Source organism: Anas acuta, chromosome 3 (genome assembly GCF_963932015.1).
Source record: "Anas acuta chromosome 3, bAnaAcu1.1, whole genome shotgun sequence".
Classification (NCBI taxonomy): domain Eukaryota; kingdom Metazoa; phylum Chordata; class Aves; order Anseriformes; family Anatidae; genus Anas; species Anas acuta.
Genome location: NC_088981.1, coordinates 72,348,723 through 72,366,265, shown reverse-complemented (window position 1 = coordinate 72,366,265; position 17,543 = coordinate 72,348,723). Strand labels below are relative to the sequence as shown.

General features: G+C 40.8%; 1 protein-coding gene across 1 annotated transcript in view; it reads left to right on the top strand.

The window, feature by feature from the left end:
- The window catches only part of PRDM1 (PR/SET domain 1), a 102,016-nt gene that overhangs the window by 2,052 nt on the left and 82,421 nt on the right, over nucleotides 1-17,543 (top strand). The gene's annotated exons all lie outside the window — the stretch shown is intronic.

Below are 17,543 nucleotides of genomic sequence, written 5' to 3'. Positions count from 1 at the left end.
TGTGAAAGTAATATGCCTAACTTAACAGCTAGATTTGTTTTCAACAAATACGTTAGTATTCATTTCCACGTGAATCAGAAGGAAAAATCCCCATACCTTCTTCCTTTCAGCATTCCTAAATGTGTTGCATGTTACTTTGTGGCATGGTTCTTGCCTGAAATGAAATGAAAGGACTCTTAACTGCTTCTGAAAATAAACTCTGCCTAGCCACCGGAGTTTTTCTCCCTTGTACAGGCTGAATGAAGTGAAAGCAGGAGATCCTGGGGAGGAGGCAAGGGTGAGGGAGATATGGGATCGCAGAATTTGGCAGAGCAAGTGTTGGAGGGAACTTTGTGTGTTGCAGTTATAAGCAAAAAGTGCTGTTCCAGTAAATACAAAGTCAGGTAATTTCAAATAGCGATTCTAAAAGGCTTTTTTTTTTTTTTTTTTTCTCCTTAAGAAGAACAGCATCTTTCATTTGGTTGTCATTATTTTGTCATTCTCTCCTTTAGTCATCGAAAATACAAAGTGATACTGCTTATTCTCATGAGTTACTGTAGAAATCTGTACAGCATACTCAGTCCTGAGAGAGTTCCTCCCTCCCCCTCCCCTTCCCTCCCCCCCTCCCGTCCCTTAAATGAGTCCCTGCCAGCAACAAGTGTGTTGATATACTGATCTGAAGGACTTGGGCACGATGCCAACTAAAGCAATTTAAATGACATGGTTAATAGTGTCTCTGCTGTCCTTATCACACAGTAGTTGTCTTTAATAAAGTCAGCGAACTTCCAAGTGATAATCACAGATGACAAATTAACTCAAGTCTTAGTCCTCCCGTTCAGATGAATTCTGTTTTGCTTTGACGGGTAAATATTAAATACTGGTTTGAGTTGAACTAGAAGAATTGCAAAATATACCTCTCCTCTGAATTTCTTTCAGGCAAATAAAAGCTGATTAGATTACCTTAAAGTATCTCCAGTGTTACAGTATTCCTATGACTTCTACTTCTAGCAGTGTGATTTTATTAAGCCTTTCAGTAGTAATAAATTTATGTGGGGCACTGCATCCTTCAAATAAATACTTATCAAACACTTCAAAAGAGGAATTAATTTTACATGAAATAGGTAAGTCAGTGTAATATGTCCAGCAGGTTAAAATTCCCGTAAAGTATTTTGGATGGAAGTGAAATTGACTGCTCCGTCAATTTCGATTTGAAATGGGTAACCTTTAAAAAGCAGCTAATATAATTTCAGGAGTATCCTCACTTACAAACAGCAAGCTGTTTCATGGTGGGAGGTTTAAAGTTTTTTGAGTACCTCTAAAGCTCATAGTGACTTTTTCCACTGCAGAATTAAAAGATTACAATGTAACGTGAGACGACAGAAGAGGCAAAGTAGCACAATTGACAGTTTAACTGCAAATTGCATGTATGATTGCTTAGATTATGATTTTTATTTTTGAGAGATTTGATCCTAAAAATACCTTTACTAGATCTCATCTTTGTGATTTCCAAACCTGCTAAATCTTGTCAAAAACCGTAGGAACATTCATGTTCTTAGCAGCTGTTAGGAGCTCGCTAAGGCACTTGATAATAAATGTTTCATGTCTTGTGTCTATGACTGAAATACAGTGCTGTGTGCTTAACTGATAAGTTTGGAAATACTCTTCCTAACATCCAAGATTGTATTTTTGAAAATTAATACAATGAATGCAGATTATCTGTTGTCACAAACTTGTTTTCTTGTTGCTTGTTTACAGAATTAATTTATTTGAGACTATTGAAAACTAGCTAGATTCTGCCTGTGTTAAAAGTAACAATAGTTAAATAATAAAAGTTGTCAATTATTTTCCAAAAAGCTTTGTACAAATGAATACTTCTTGTAAAAACTTCTTGTCTGACAGATTTTTTTGTTATCTTTGTGGGTGGACAATAACATTATAGCCAAAAAGTTGTCTAAGCGTTAGCTTTTGTAAAAGTGAAAGACACAACCTGAGACATGACTGAAATTGTATCGTGAGACTGCTATGGTGCAGAGAACAGGGCAAAGAAGGAAGTCTGCCTTTACATATAATTCACTATATATTGATATGTTGATTTGAGACATTCCTTCACAGTGTGGGTCTGCCCTGTCCATTAAAATTACATATTTGTGAGGTCCGAATAACACTTAGAAAGATACCTGCTAATGTGAAGGCACAGTACTTCTAGAAACACTTGCTGGTAGTTGATAGGTTACTCCTTCTTTTTGGATGCTCTGAAATCATGATCGTGGCTTTCCAATATTCAGGATGCAAAGTTAGAAGTGTTTTTTTATGCATTGTTACGCCTTGTAATTTATGAGTTTTCTCCCTCCAGCCCTCCTCAAACCTGATAGCTCTTTCAGTTTCACAGTTGGCCTCATGTTCCACTTTTCTTTTTGCTTTGAAGGCTGGGCGGAAGGCTTGTCAGTGTTTGCAGTTGCACTGCTCAGTGCAGGGATGGGTGGCTAAGCTTGAAACCATATGGGTGTTGCTATTCAAGAATTGTTGTCACCGTTCCTGATTCCTCTTTTCTTATTAAAACCAATGTTAGGGATCTCTTTATTAGCAATGTATCGCATTAGAAGCCACATGCTTAACATCAAGCACTTGCATAATGACATTTTGGAAGATAAGGCCTTCAAGATTTGCTTCTTTATGTGAGAACTGGGTGCAGTCAGCCTACAGAGAAAGTGTTCAGGTTCAGGAAGATTTACAATTATAGGTGCGTCTCCACCAAATGAGTGCAGGGCCTTTTCTCCCTAACATATATCTTTGTGTTTTATCTCCCCTTGTTTGCCGCGTTCATCGCTTTAAGACCTGAAATCGCTAACATGCGTAAGGAATTATTACAGGCCTTATTACTGCGAGGATCTGAAGTAGTTGGAATAATTTGCCATAAAGCAGTGCCCTGTGTTTGCAGAGCTGACTGGCCCCTGTGTTCTAAGATCCTCAGGGCAGGGAATTGTCTTCGGCGTATTTTCAGAAAAAGTGGCTGGCATGCCTGTATGTGCCAGAAAATGATAAATAATAACAAACAGTAGTTGATAATTTATGTAGACATTTATTTTTTTATTACGGAATTTGCCTATAGGGTGCTTTCTAGCAAAAAGAAAAATGCCAGAGTGGCTTCCAGCTGGGGCAAGATGTGCTCTGACGGCAAGAGCAGCTTTTAATCAAAACAGAACACACATTTAATCGATAGTATCTTCTGTGAAGCCGTCGGTCCAAAACATTGACTGGCGTAAATCAGTGTAACTCCACTGAGGTCTGTAGAGACACGGCTGACTTGCACCAGATGATGTGAGTGTCCTTTTTGGCTTTAGCAGTTTTCCTTTAATCTTCTTGCCACTTAAACTTTTACTATGATCTGCCCACATTCCAGAAGCATGGAATGAAGATGGGATAACATTTCCCTACTTTCCTCCTCCTTTAAGCCTTTTGTGGCTTTTCTATTGTATGATGGTGTATGTTTTATTAATTATATGAGCTCTAATCCCTCTTTCAAGCCTATGAAGGTAGCAGTCCCCCTCAAAGTCACATCTGAAAAGGAGTGTCACTATATTCAGAAACATTCTGGTCTTGTCTAGCTTGCCAGATGTAGGTGTATTATAAATAGCTTCCCAGTTATCCTGTATTTGTGGTTAAAGGTTTCTGAATGCTGTTGTTAGGAGCCCTCTTATTAGAAATTTGTGTGATGTGAAGAAGTTTAGAAACATTGCCCCCCACATCTATTTCCCAGAATCATTTTATTGTGTCTGCCAAGTGTCTTAATGTTTTAGTTACTGAACTGCATCATCCATATGAAGTAATTGAAAATGCTAAGTGTGTACATCTTGTGTGGTGAGAAGACTCGAGCGATATTTGGGCAGTAAAGAGGAGAAATAAATTATTTTTCTTTCTCTTCCAAGCCACTAATAATGTTTTTCAAGGCAGTGTTAGTAAACTAGTCCTTGTTAGACATGGGAAAACTGCCTCAGACTAGGGAGCCACTCATTTTCAAAAGTTCAAGCTAAATCTTGTTCTTTACTCTTGAAAGTATAATGCAATCTTTAGAATTTCAGCATAAATGTTTTTAATGGAACTTGCTTTCTTAAGAAATGAAGCAAAGTAATTGAATTTGGTAGATAAGCGCCAAAATTAGAAAGATGGGGTACGTGTGTGTGTGTGTGTGTGTGTGTGTGTTCAGATTTGGAAGCAAGTGAAAAATCATAAATCCTGCTACCTCCCCCCGCATCACACTACCACCAGCAGCTCTGAGGAGAATGTGATTAACTGCATAATCATACATTTTTGCTCAAACTTCTTCTCACCCTGTGCCCATTTTTTTTTTTTCCTGGGGTTTATAAACTATTAATATCTTCAGGGAAAAAAGGCAATAAGATGAAAATATTGTGCCCAGATGCTGCACTGGAAAACTTACATGGAAATGTCTGTATAGCCTGATACAGAGTGGATTCCTCAAGTGGAAATGCGCATTCTCCATTTCCTTTGAACTGAGTGGAAAGTGACTTTCCTCTTTCCACCTTGACAGTTCTTCCAGAGCTATAAAGGACCGTAGGAACTAAACCTTTCACCAACATTTTATTAAAGCAGGAAATATATGTAATTACAACATTTGAAGTGACTCAGTAGAGATGTGTAGAAAACCAATAATATATGCAATATGTTTAGTTCTTACAGGCACTCAGATCTAGATGTCCTTTTTGTTCGTAGTAAGGAAAAACTTCGGATGGAAATCGTGCAAGAGGACAAGAGTTGATGCCAAAAAATAAAGCACGTTTCAGATGCTGTCTTGATTTTATTTTCTGTTGGTGATACGGTCTTTGCAGAAAGTGAAAATATTCAAACTATATTCTAAACTTGACTGCAAAGCTGTAAGGGCTAGCCATTTTCAAAAATTTTTTTCTTCAATATACTGCTAACAAGTGCAAGAAGAAATGTTTTCGATCCTTTTTGTATCTATTCTTTTGTTGCCAGAAAAAGTTTGTATGTCTTGGATTAGTTCTGATGCGACACCAGCTCCACTTGAGTTATGACAGGTTATACCAGCTAAGGATCTGAGACAGAACAGACTTGAGAACCCAGTCCTGCCCATATAACATTCAATGAATTCAAATTTAATTGACATCATGTTGTTATAAGGAGAATTGAACTTCTATATTTTTATCCAATAATTTCCTAAAAATGCAAATAAATAAAATATTTTAATAGGAGAGTCCTGTTATTTCTCTGTTTTTAATGTCTGTCCTCGACTTTTGTATGGTATTTGCAAACTTCATCTAGTGAGGAAGAGTCATTATGCCATAAACTTGCACTGTAGATTGCTGTGTCTAGTGGTGTTTTTGGGGTTGCAAATACTGCACTGGAATTTAATTCATAGATGGATATAATAAAACCATTTTTCTATTCAGTCCCCAAAGACTGTAACAACAGCAGGTCATTAAATGGACAGTGGTCTCTGTTAAATGTTTTCAATTAATTTTTTTTTTAAAGATATAGTAAAAGTGTAGAAAACACAAGAGGTTGATGTTGGGAAGTGATTTAAAGAAAATAAAATAAGCAAATAAATTATTAAGTGGAGTTCAGTAAAACTAGAAATGATTGCTTATGTGCGAACTCTGCCCATAAAGAGAAAAACACCTCTGACAGTTTTTTTTTTTTTTTTTAAGAAATGTTGCAATTGCATTTTAAAAGCATTGGAAGAAATGACATGTTACAGATTGCTTTTGTCTGTAGTGAGGATTTTTTTAAGGCTAGATCTCCGAGGATTTTATGTTAACTGCAGATCACTTCCCAGCCTGTCACAAAAACTCTGTGTGATGCCTACTCATGTAAGGTTTTTGTTTTGAAATCAAACTTTTTTTTTTTTTTTGCTTCTATATTATAAATAATTTGAGTAATATGCTGCACTGGCTACTTTCAGTAACAGAACACCCGTAACTTTGGCAGATGGGGATTTTGTCCTTCCACCCTTGTTCTGCAGTCACGCCTGTGCAAGTTAAGTGTCCAGCTCTGTGAATCTGCCTGCAGTGTGGAGGGAACACATGGGGCTGTGCAGACAGAAAGTTGTTCGTGTGGGAGTGTTAGCGAGATCAGAGCCTTGTAGTATAAGCTGGCCCTCATGATTTTAAAAAGAAAGCATATTGATCTCTAATCTTGAAAGTAGTTACCCTTAATTTAAATGTGCATTTGATAGAATCCTGAAATCTCCTAATTGTTTTTCTGCCGTGTAGAAAATCAGTATGCTGTGTTATGTATAATAGAACCTACAAATGAAATAATAATTAAAAAAAAATAATAAAATAAAATGAAAAAATAGCCGACCAAAGCAATTGTTAAAATGACACTATTTGATAAGATCATCTGCTGAAAATAAAGGGGGAAATGAGATCTGACCGAGGTAAAACCAGGTAAATAGCTTTCAGCTTTGCTTTTGTTATTCAAGAAGAAAAAGAAACAATAGGTGCTGTTTAGAGTCAGGAGCTGCCCTTCTAACCTCTGCTGCTCTTAAAATGCCTGAAGGTTATTGCATGGTTCACGGTGGCTTTCATGCTTGCAGTTTCAACTTTTAATTTTCTAACAAAAGGGGATGCAGTACCAGCCTGCTGATAAACACAGCGCAGAACAATCGGAGAGAAAAATGGACTGCTGAATTCCTCATGCTTTTTTCCTCCTTTCCAGTTACAGAAGTATATTGGCATGTTTTTAACAAAAGGAGAAAAACGCTGCCTCCTGTCTTAAGCCGTCAAAGCTGGAGGCTGCTTTTTAAAAAGAAGGAACTTTAATTCTGGGGAAGCATTAAAGAGCCCTGGCCAGGTGAATGATCCCATTGCATGCTGTTATGGGGAAGCAGCCTGAACGTCCACAGGGGCTCTTTGTATTTCCACAAGATTTCTAATTCTTGTTGCACTGGTAAAATCAAGTCAAGTTTGACTTAAATCCAGCTTTCTCAGCATTGAAACTCCAGCTGCCTGGCTCAGAAGCATATTGCCAGCACTTCATGTGCTGAGCAGAAGTACCGTTTCTCTGTGAGTTGCACATTGGTGCTCAGTACAAGTAACGCAGCCCCCTCCTTACACACGGTGCTTGAATTTGTCGGCGTGGTTATTGCCAGTTTCCAGAATACCACACTTGCTGGGATGCCGGTGTGATCTGAACAGAGAAGGGGTCAGCTTCTTAAGGTATTGTTTTGCAGCACAGCTGAAGGTTGTGGAATGTAACAGTTTTAGGAATGTACACCTGTGAGTATATAATAAGAGAGTATCTGTTTGTGTGTTTTCACCACTGACATCCAGATCAAAGGTCCTCTAGATGTTGTTGTAGTAAGAAAAAGGGAAAGGGGCCACAAGTCTCACCAACTCTGACCTGTCGTCTTGCTCGTTGTTTGCAAGTTTTCACTAGAAAACCAGTCGCAAGCCAGCTTAGATGAGGTGAATTACTTTCAGTGTTTCACTTAGTGCGTATGGGTAATGAGTTCAAAAAGCAGCAGATCTGGGTCTCCTAAGTGCCTAAACGAAGAAACACTACAAGCAAGTTCTGCTACTTGAATATTGAAACTGATGTCCAATCATGCATTGGACAGGGCTGAGATATGGTCACAAGTGCCTAAAAAAATTGTGTTGTGGGACAGTGAGCATTACTCGTGGATAGCTGATGCAAGAACGGCTGACAAGTAAGCTGAGAAACACCTTCAACCCTTTACAGACACATACCAGGCTAAGCATCTTCGACCCTTTACAAATACATGCAGGCTAAAACAAATAGCTAAGGAGGAATCTGTCTCTTGCCTTCCAGCTTGCTTATAGCTAGAGGAAATGTATCCCAAATGGAGGAGGATCCCCCAGGCCCTGGAAGTTGTTTAATTAATCATCACTTTCAGCCTGCTCATTAAATAGCTTTTCTTTTCTCACTTGGGCAAATGAAAAAGATGATTACACCTGGGAGAAACAATGACACCTGTTAAATCATCTCCTATTGTTAAGCACTTTAAAAAAAAAAAAAAAAAAAAAGATTTAATTTTAGACATGCAGAATAAGCAAAACCATGCTTCTTTTTATGTAGGTCGTGTGGATTTGTGCTCTTACATATTGATGCAGTAATAATGCGTGCTATTACATCTGGCAGTAATTCTGCTCTTCTGTAACTGAATTTTCTTAAATCAGAAATACTAACTTTTGCTTATTAAGGTGGAGAGAGACTTTTACAATCAAATTCCTGATCACTGCTGTGACATACCTGAACTGATTTCCGTATGACAAAGGTGCCTCACACAAGAGTCAAAACTTCTCTCATCACAGTCTTCAGTAGTTTTCTCCCTCCATTGCATTCACATTTTGGTTGTGATGGACGTCTTGGCAGCTTATGATGTAATTTATCTTGTTGCTTCAGCGCTGGGATCCTGTCAGCAACAGGGAATGTCAGGAAGAATTTTCCATTGGCTCGACTAAGGCAGTAGCAGCATTGTGAGGGTTTTACATGAGGATCTGAGCACGGGCACAGCCCGAGGGAAGTTACTTGTGGGTCAGGCTCTGAGGCACATTTAGTAAGAGGCAGTGAGGCAGGGTTGTGGGGTAACTGTGGTCATCCAGGGCTTAGCTTGCTGTCCGTGCTCAACGCATGGAAGACCTCTCGCAATCTTTTCTCAACAAGTTGTGGAAAGCTATTAGCTCTTTGATTATGCACATTTTTCTCTTTCCCTGTGGGCTCTGCAGCTCCAGTTTGCACTGGATGAATTCCTGGGGCACATTGTTTGCTTACTGTGCTCGGGCCTGGGAGTGGATAAGGACTGTTGTTCGGACAGTTTTATTTAAGGTACCGTTTCAGAGATAGCGAGTCAGATCGAGTTCCCATTTTGCTTTACCCAGATTTATTCCACAGAAAATCACAAGCTGTGTATAATTTGCAAATGTTTGCTTTGGTTGCACAGTTGTCACAGTGTGTTCTGCTAGTCCAAGGGCGGGGAAAATATGCAGTAAGGCCTGTGACACCATTTCACACAACCCTCGGCCACATGGTTTTATTTTATGTTCAAGTTCTGCTGGCAGGCACTAAAGGGGATGTTAATTCGTGGCCTGCTAATTCTCCTCGGAAGGTCTGTTCAGCCATCAGCGCAAAAAAAAAAGGGTTACTGGCCTTGCCTTTGCCTGTGGCAGCTCTGCCACTGCCATCATGAGGCTAAGTTGTTGGCATTCACTTCGGACGAGCTTCTCCTTGCTCAAAAAGCACCAGCATTGTCCCTTGTCAGACGGTGGTTGTTTTCTTCCCCCACCCATCTAGTCCATCCTTGGTCATTTGGCCAAAGTGGTGTTTCTCCAAGAGGTGCCACACCGTGATGGCTGAAGCTCTCTTTACTTCAATTCTGCCTTCTCCTGGATCTGGACCTGGCTTGCAACTGATCTTACCTGAGCCACTGCACAGCCCTCACCCTGCAGACCAGACCACAGAAAATCAAGTAGCTTTCCACAGGGTTATCTCCCTGAAGTAGCCGTCATGGTATCGGCTGCACTCCTCTGCCAGCAGCAAAGATGGGGTGGGAGCAGAAGGCCTAGAAAAGGAGTGGTAGCGCTGCCATAGTGCCAGCACCATTTAGATATCTTGAAAGTGTCATAAACATGCAGCTCAGATAATGTGAACTTTCTCTCCTAGCACCACTGTCCCTACACAAATTTGTAAGGGAAACCTTTTCATTGTTTTAGCACATTGAGAGAACAACAGAAAAGTGGGGGACATTTTATACCTTGCTGTTAAAAGGGCCTGAGAAAAGTGTCTTGGGGGGAGTTTGTTTTAAATCTTACCAAAAGCCCTGTGGTAGCCAGTGACTGAGAGCTGCTCCATATTGTCCTATTAATTTTTCTTTCAGTTTGGAGATAAAATACCAGCACAACAATTTCCAAACTAGGAAACTGTACCACTTTAACTTCTGTTTAGACAAACCCAAGAAACAAGGGTCTGATCTGTCCATCTTCATGCTTCTGTAATTCCTGCTTTCTCTGAAAGACTTGGCAATACCACAGCAGGCATTTTTGGCTGAGGCAAAGAGTCTATTTGCAGTATTTACGTAAATATTTTTTTTTGTGGAGGAAATGCCACTCACTGTACTTCATACTTAAGGTGATCAGCCAGTCGGAGAAAATGAGCTTGTTGCTGTTTAGCTTGCTAAAGATGATAAAGCACTTTCTGCTTATATGTTTTTGCCTCTCAAGTATCAGAATATTTTATCTTTCCTGTTTTTTCCTAAAAAAGGCTACAGAACTAAAGCAGGAGCTGTCTCAGTCTGGGACTGGGGATTATAGATCTTCTAGTAAATTTATTTTCTTATTTTGGTCATGGGCTGAAGTGTTTAAAAACAAACAAACAAACAAACAACAACAGAAAAGAAAAGAAAAAAAAAAAAAAACAACCTGAAAACATGAGGATATGACATGAATAAACCTAAAAACAAACAAATACAAAACAAAGCGTAATAAAATACCTCAATATATGTGATGCTAAAAGACAGCAAAAATAGCTAGTGAGTCAGCGAGCTAAAGGAGATGAGGATAAAAAAAATGGGGGGAGACAGAGAAATGGGGATTTCTGATACAAAAATAAACACAGCAAAAAGCATAATGCCTCCTGTCCTTGGAAAAAAGTTAAGATGGGTTTGTTTAAGTTTCATCCTCGCAGGGGCTTTGCTGTGTTACAGTGATTCATGGGATAAAATGATTTTTATGTCTTTTTCACTTACATTTAAGTGGGATTTCTCCCAGATAAACAAAGTAACACACACTCAAAGAATCTTTCTGCCTCATTTAAACACCCCACCTTATCAAAACTCCATTTCCATGAGTGATGGATCTTGGCTCTAGATGGGAGAATGAAGTATTCAATTACCTTATTTTCATGTGCTAATGAAGCAGAATGTGGCTTTAGGGGGTTTCTTTTCAGCAAGGTAGCCTGTTTGGTTATGCACATGCCGCCTTCTTATGTTTCCTTCCATGTCTCTGTCTACACTCAAGCGGTGGTCTTAATGGGTGACAGTGGCTAATCTGTCTGCTTGACAACAAGCCATGGCCTTCTTCAGCTCAGCAGGAACAGCGCTGGCCTGTAATTAGTGGAGCCATCAAACCAACTGTTGGCCTCAATACGATTTCTTTTGGCACCTCTTGCAACAACTTTATATGCCGAACGTCTGACCAGTTATTTTTCTCCCTTTGCATCAAGGAGTGCAGATGTAACCTCGCAGAAGTCTGCTGTCCTCAGCCTGAGTGGCAGGCTTGTGCTCCCATAAATCTGAACGGCTGTCCCCAAAATGAAAAATGCAAAGTTTAAATGTTTGCTGTCACTTGTTCACCTGAGCTTAAGAGTGCAGGTGTGTTTGTGGCTGAGAGTCAAGTGGTAGAGGCAAGTTTTGTAGACTGGTGTCAGGCTGCTCTCCATCTGGGAGAGGTCTGTGTTGTGCTCGGGTACACAGAGCTGTTGTTCAGTACTGGCACCCCCATCCTCCTGCATCCCCAGCATCGCCCCCATGAGAGGTAAGGGTTAAGCTGGTGGGGTCATTCATACTCCTGGAGCTAAGCTTTGGCTCAGTGCTTGGCTGGAACAAGAAGTAAATGTTCAGTACACAATAGCTCTTCAATACACTACATGATAGCCCCTTAGCCACACTTGCATGTGCTTTTAGCGCTGTATAATGAAAATTAACACTTTGTGGGGGTTTTCCGAGTAACCATGTGCTGGGAATAACTGTGTCAGCTTCACCACAACGGATGATGGAGGGAAATAACCATCCAGGAGTTACTCACTGCCCGTTACGAAGTTGAGGAATTGGAAAAAGGCAACAAATTTCCCTTTTTCCTCCCCCTAAAGAATGAAATGAAGAAGCTTAGCAAAATACATTGAAATATATCCAAGTCTGGATTTTTTTTTTTTTTTGCGGCAACTTCAAAAGAAAGTGAAGACTGACCAAAATAGCTGAGGTAGATGTGAAAAGTCACGTTCAGTGCTCCTGTAAAGCATTACCACAGGGAACAACAGACTTGGTAACGTGAGTTACACTATTTTCCCCTAAGATTCATAAAGAATGTTGCTAGGAATTAATTATTCAGCAGTCTAATGAATCTCTGCTCCGGCTAACTGATGGTAACTGCTAAAGGAGGAAATGTAGCAGACACCAAGCAGTTGTAGGGGTTTTGTAGGGTGCACCATGCTGCTGGTGGGTGTTCCAGATTCTCACAAAGGAAAAACAGGGAAAAAAATGCATGAAAACATAGCATCGAAACATTTGGATATTCCTTTTAATGTAACCTTTCCCAACAGTACTAGAGTAACTGTAGCTGTGAATACCCATCATGAATTAAAACAGGTGAAAAAAAAATAGGAGATAAGTAATAATAGTCCTCAGCTTTCAACTGGGAGGAGACTCCTATTTAAGGAGAGCTTTAAAAAATTGTTTTTTTGGAGTGGTGTTTGTAAAGGCATGGAGAGAGCAAGAGGGAGCCATGTTCAGCAAGGTTACCTGGCAGATGGTTTGAGGTTAGGCTTGGAAAAGCTGCAGAGGGAAGATAACTCAAGAAGTGTGGAAGAAAATTAGGTAAAATTGTTGCTGGACACAAATTGTTGCAGAAAGTGGATTTGATTAATGCAGTGACATTACTGCTTCTCGGAAATGAGGCTCATAGTGTTCTGCTGCCAGCCCGCCAGCATGGCTCCCAGGAAATTCACCTCTTGAGAAGGAAATTCCCGACACGCTTCCCCTCCCTCCAGCCTTCCTCCCCTTGCGGGGGGATTTCCATGCCTCTGTGTTAGTTATCTCTCAGCTATCCTATCTCAGAGTGATCACAGTGAAAATAAGGTGCAGTTAGAGCTCTGCTGATCGCTGGCGAGCTTTGGCAACCACCCTGGCATACCGTGATCCGAAGGAAGTCAGTACAGCTCTTTTTATCCCCTGGAATTTGGGGAAATTGTCCTGGGTTCTTCAGCTACAGTTGGGTAAAAGAGTTTTTTGTGACTAATACTTTGTTTGCCAGAATGTGCTGTTCTGGAAACCAAAGCAGTTAACTTGGTTGGTTGTGTATGCAGTTTGTTGTTCTGGTTAAGAGTTGGAAAGTTTTTAGTTGAAACTTTGTAAAACTTTTGAATTTCATTAATTATTTTCAAAGCACTGTATCTCAGAGAGTCCTTTCAAAATAAAGCACGATTTCTTTTTTCTTTTAAATATTCAGATTTTGTTTGGGAACTCTTGATGAGACATGTTTTGTTTCACATTGCTGAACATTATTCATTCGTTCCAAAACAAAACATTTTCGCCATGCAGAAAAAAGCCCTCCTGCCTTTTTAACTGCTTTGAAACAATTCTCTCCCCCTCATCCCTTCCCTGTGTCCTTTTCTTGGATCTCTGTATCTTGGAGATACAGAGTCTGGTATTTCCATGTGTCTTGAAGCTATTTAGGCTTGCTTTCCAGAGCTTTGAAAAAATGAAGGAAAGCAACAAGGCAGAATGTCTCTTGACTCACGAAAGTAAACTGCTGTTTGTACTGCTGCACTCTTCCCTGTGGTCAGCTCACCAAGAACAGATGCCTAATGTCCATTAGGAGCTATTACTAAATTAAAATTAATAATAAACTGCATACCTATTTTATGAACTTGTATTTCTTCCCCGGAATAAAAGGAAGTTACTTCTTTACTTTTCTTTTTGTTACTTCTTTAAATACATGTGGTTTTAGCCTAATTTCCAGGTGTTTCTTAATTCAGACCATCTAATTGAAGTTGTTCAGTTTGGCTCCTGTCCATTTTACTTTCTAATCCCCATACACCAGTACCTTGCTGCGTCATTTATTTTGGGAACATTGCAGAAGTGATCATTTCCACAAACATGCTTACTGAACTTTTTAGAGGTTTGTAAACTGTATTTTTATTGGTAAAGCTTCTCTCTGCAAAAAAAAAAAATATTTTTTTCATCACTTTCTATTTTTAGAATCATGATAATAGGAAAGGAGGAAAATGCTTTATGGTAGTATCATAAATATTTCCTACATTGTTTTGTTTTTGATGAGAAATGTTGAGTTCACCTTACAATGAGACGCGTCTTGTGGACTGTGATGTAGCTTTGCATATTTCCATATGCATAATTCCTAGACATTCCTTTTGTGTGTGTGTGTGTGAGTGAGAACAGTTATCTTACTGCAGCTCATCTCACTGCAGAGGGAACTGTGAAAGTTGTATGATAGAACAGTATGGCTTCTGTACAGAGGAGGTATATACAGCGTAACCACTGATTTTGGAGTACTGAATGGCAGCAGTCAGTGCCTAACAGTTTATGAGAGTTTTGTGTGTATTGTTACTTCAGAGATGCAGAGATTAATCGCCCGCTCAGATTCAACATAAGATTTATCTCTACTGAGAAATGTAAAGCCAACAGTCTCAATAAGCAAACAAGACCAGGAAGAATTGAGGGAAGAGCACAAAAACAAGACAAATGTCCCTCTCCAGCGAACTGAGTACAAAACTAAGATTAGCATTTAGATCACACAGTTTTTTGCGTATCAATAACTTTATGCAGACGTTCAGTGCCACTGAATTTTATTCTGGCAGCACAGGCAGACATACCTTTCAGGAAACTGAAAGCATTTACGGTTACAGATCCATACCACTGCTTTAAATTCAACCTGCAAACCTTCATGCATAAATAGTCATGAAACCATGCTCAAGGCTGCTGTGTGTTGGATTTCACTTAAGTTTCTGAGTAACGTTCAGGAGCAGAGCAAACAAAGCCACTACAGTAGCCTGTTCTTGAGGTGACCAGAATTTGGTAAATGTCAGAAATCCACATCAGAAATAAGAGGTCACGAGCTCTTTACCAAGCGAAGACGAAGAAAAAGAGCTCTTTGATGTGGCTGTAGTGTAGTATCAGCTTTGTCTCTAACAAGACCTCTGCACTGCAAACTTGATTTGTGTATAAAAGGCTGCTGCAGTGGTTGGAAGTGCTGATATGTGCTTATGCTGCTGGTTGTCTCCACCCCCAGCCACCTTCTGCATCTCTCCTGGGATCTCTGTGTTTGCTGGCTTCTGCTTCAGCCAGCCAGTTTTTATCCCAGCCCAGTCACCTAAAAACTCTGGATAATCCCATTCCAGTGCTTAAATCAGAGCAGCCAACCATGGTTCTTGGGCAGCAGCTGCTCCTTTCAGGCGTACCTATTGGAGATAGGTGGGCAGGTAGGGGGACTGCAAATGGACCTCAGGTGCCAAGCAGTGCCTCAATTCTCCCTCTGGTTCCCAGCAAGTGGCAATTTCAGTGTCTACAGTTTCTACTTTTGCTGAATGTATAGCCCTTCTTAATGTTAGAATTGGCTTTCACCCCACTGCTACTGCTACCCACCTCTGTGCCTGGGGTAAGACCTCTGTAGGGCGCACCAAAGGGTCCCTGGTTCATGCTTTCCTCTCAGACCATCCTTCTTTGCCAAGGCATGTTGTCACTGTAAAGGAGCTCATTGTGGTATCCCAAGCTGGCAACTAAGAAGGGACAGTGTCCCTCCTTCAGCTGTAATTATTTACGATCAGCTGTTTATATGTGGAGATAGGAATATTACAAACCTTCAAATACATCTTTTGTAGGCAGTGGGAGCTTGGTAATTGGTAGATAAAATATGTAGTAAATAAGAGCCTGGGCAACTTCAACAAACAACAAACAAACAAAAATAAAACCAACAAATCTTTGTATCTTTTTGTTTTAGTTCTCCATCCCCTTTATATTATTTCTTCCCTTGTGCCCGGTCTCCACCACTGTCTTTCTGCTACACTCTTTTCACGCTGCCTCTGTTAAGTAGCTTTATGTTTTGGACAAAAGGGGTTACGTCTTCTGCTAGATAGGAAATGTCCTTCCAGTCATGTTCATATAATTAAACTGTTACATGGATCATTGGTCCTCATACCTCAGCCCTGAAACAGCGTTGGCTGGTTTGAGGAGTGACCCACACACAGCTCCTGCACACGTAGCACTCATGCTAGGGCAGCCGCTCAGGCACGTGTGTGAGGGTTTCACTTCCTTTGACGTTCAGGCTGTCAGTGAGGATGGCAGCAGATGGGATTTCACATTCAGGGGTTAGACATGCTCAGCCTGACTACTGAAAACCAGCGGGTTCCCACCTGCTGTCACAGCACAGCAGCCATCGCCGTAAAAATGGCTAGAGGACAGCTACGTGCTGCTTGCACGGCTGTTGGAGTGAAATACGTGCATTTGATGATACCTGGATGGGAGAAAGCATCCTCGAGCTCCCTGTTGTGCTGTGCTTTGGGGCAGGAGGATGGGTCGGTGGAGGGGAGCCAGCACGCCAGGTAGGGCAGCCCGCTGTCAGGCAGGCATGTGATCCTGTTTCAGTAGCGGCCTTTTGCTTCTCAAAACATACCACAGGGTATTTACCAGGCCATAAAAAGTACATTGCGAGGAATTATCCTACGTAATTGCAGCTGCAGCTGCCAAAATTAAAAAACAACTTGATTTTGTGAAGCTCGTGATGGTGTCTTGAGAGGGGGAGGGAGATGCTTAAGGTTTTGATGCTGGGATGTTTACATGCCGCTTGACAAAAGCCAGGGCAGCACACTGGAGCTGAGGGCCAGTCGGTGAAAATTCACCTCCCCATGGACTTCTTTTAGGCCAGAGCCGTAAGCTCCAGGTGCCTGTGGTGCCCAGCCTCACGTCGCTGCAACGTGGTGAGCTCCCTCACTGCCATTTGCTCAGCAGACAGAGGAAGCAAGCAGTGAGGAGGTAACTTGCTGGGTTCCCCCACGGCCTGCCAGGCAGGCAGCAGGTGTGCTCCCAGTTCCTCCCTTTTCACAGCTGAGGCTGCAAACTGGTACAGCCACCAAAACAGGACAGGCAGGGGAGATTGGAAAGGCAGAGCCTTGATTTGTGTCCCTTTCACTCTTCCTAAGCCTGCTCAGGTTGAGGCAAGGAAACAGAGCTGTCCTTGGATGTCAACTGTCAGCCAAGCGGTTATTTTTTTTAACCAAATATTCCTCAGGGAGCAACATGTACTATAAGGTAAAGGAGGCTATATTGTTTCCTTATTATTATTATTATTAACAAGATAATTATTAATTGTAAAGGAGTTATTATTTTAGTTGGCAGTCAAAGGAGATCCATGCCTCCTGGCATATTATTCCACCGTGTAGTCTTTTACTTTTTGTTATAAGGTTTAATATCTGTATGGTAGAGCATTACCTGTATCACATGTTCACATCACAAATCAGTTTGCTGTACAGGCGCTTTGAGTCACAGCTTACATTAGAGTTTGTTCCTCCACATGCCATTCACTTGCACTGGGAGCTGCTCCTCTGTGCATCAGGGATGTGGGTTTTCTCCTACCTCTGCAAGGAACAAAAGAGGACCCAGCAGAAGTAGCTGATCACTGCTAGCTGTGAAGCAGCCGTGACCTTGTTTGTTTGGAGCTAGCTTTCAGATGAAGAAAGCATTGACATTTCTTTCCCCTCCTTTTAGATTGATGGGTGGAAGCAGTCCTTGGGATTTGGCTATTTTCAAAACAAAGTATTTGACCTGAAAGGTAATATTT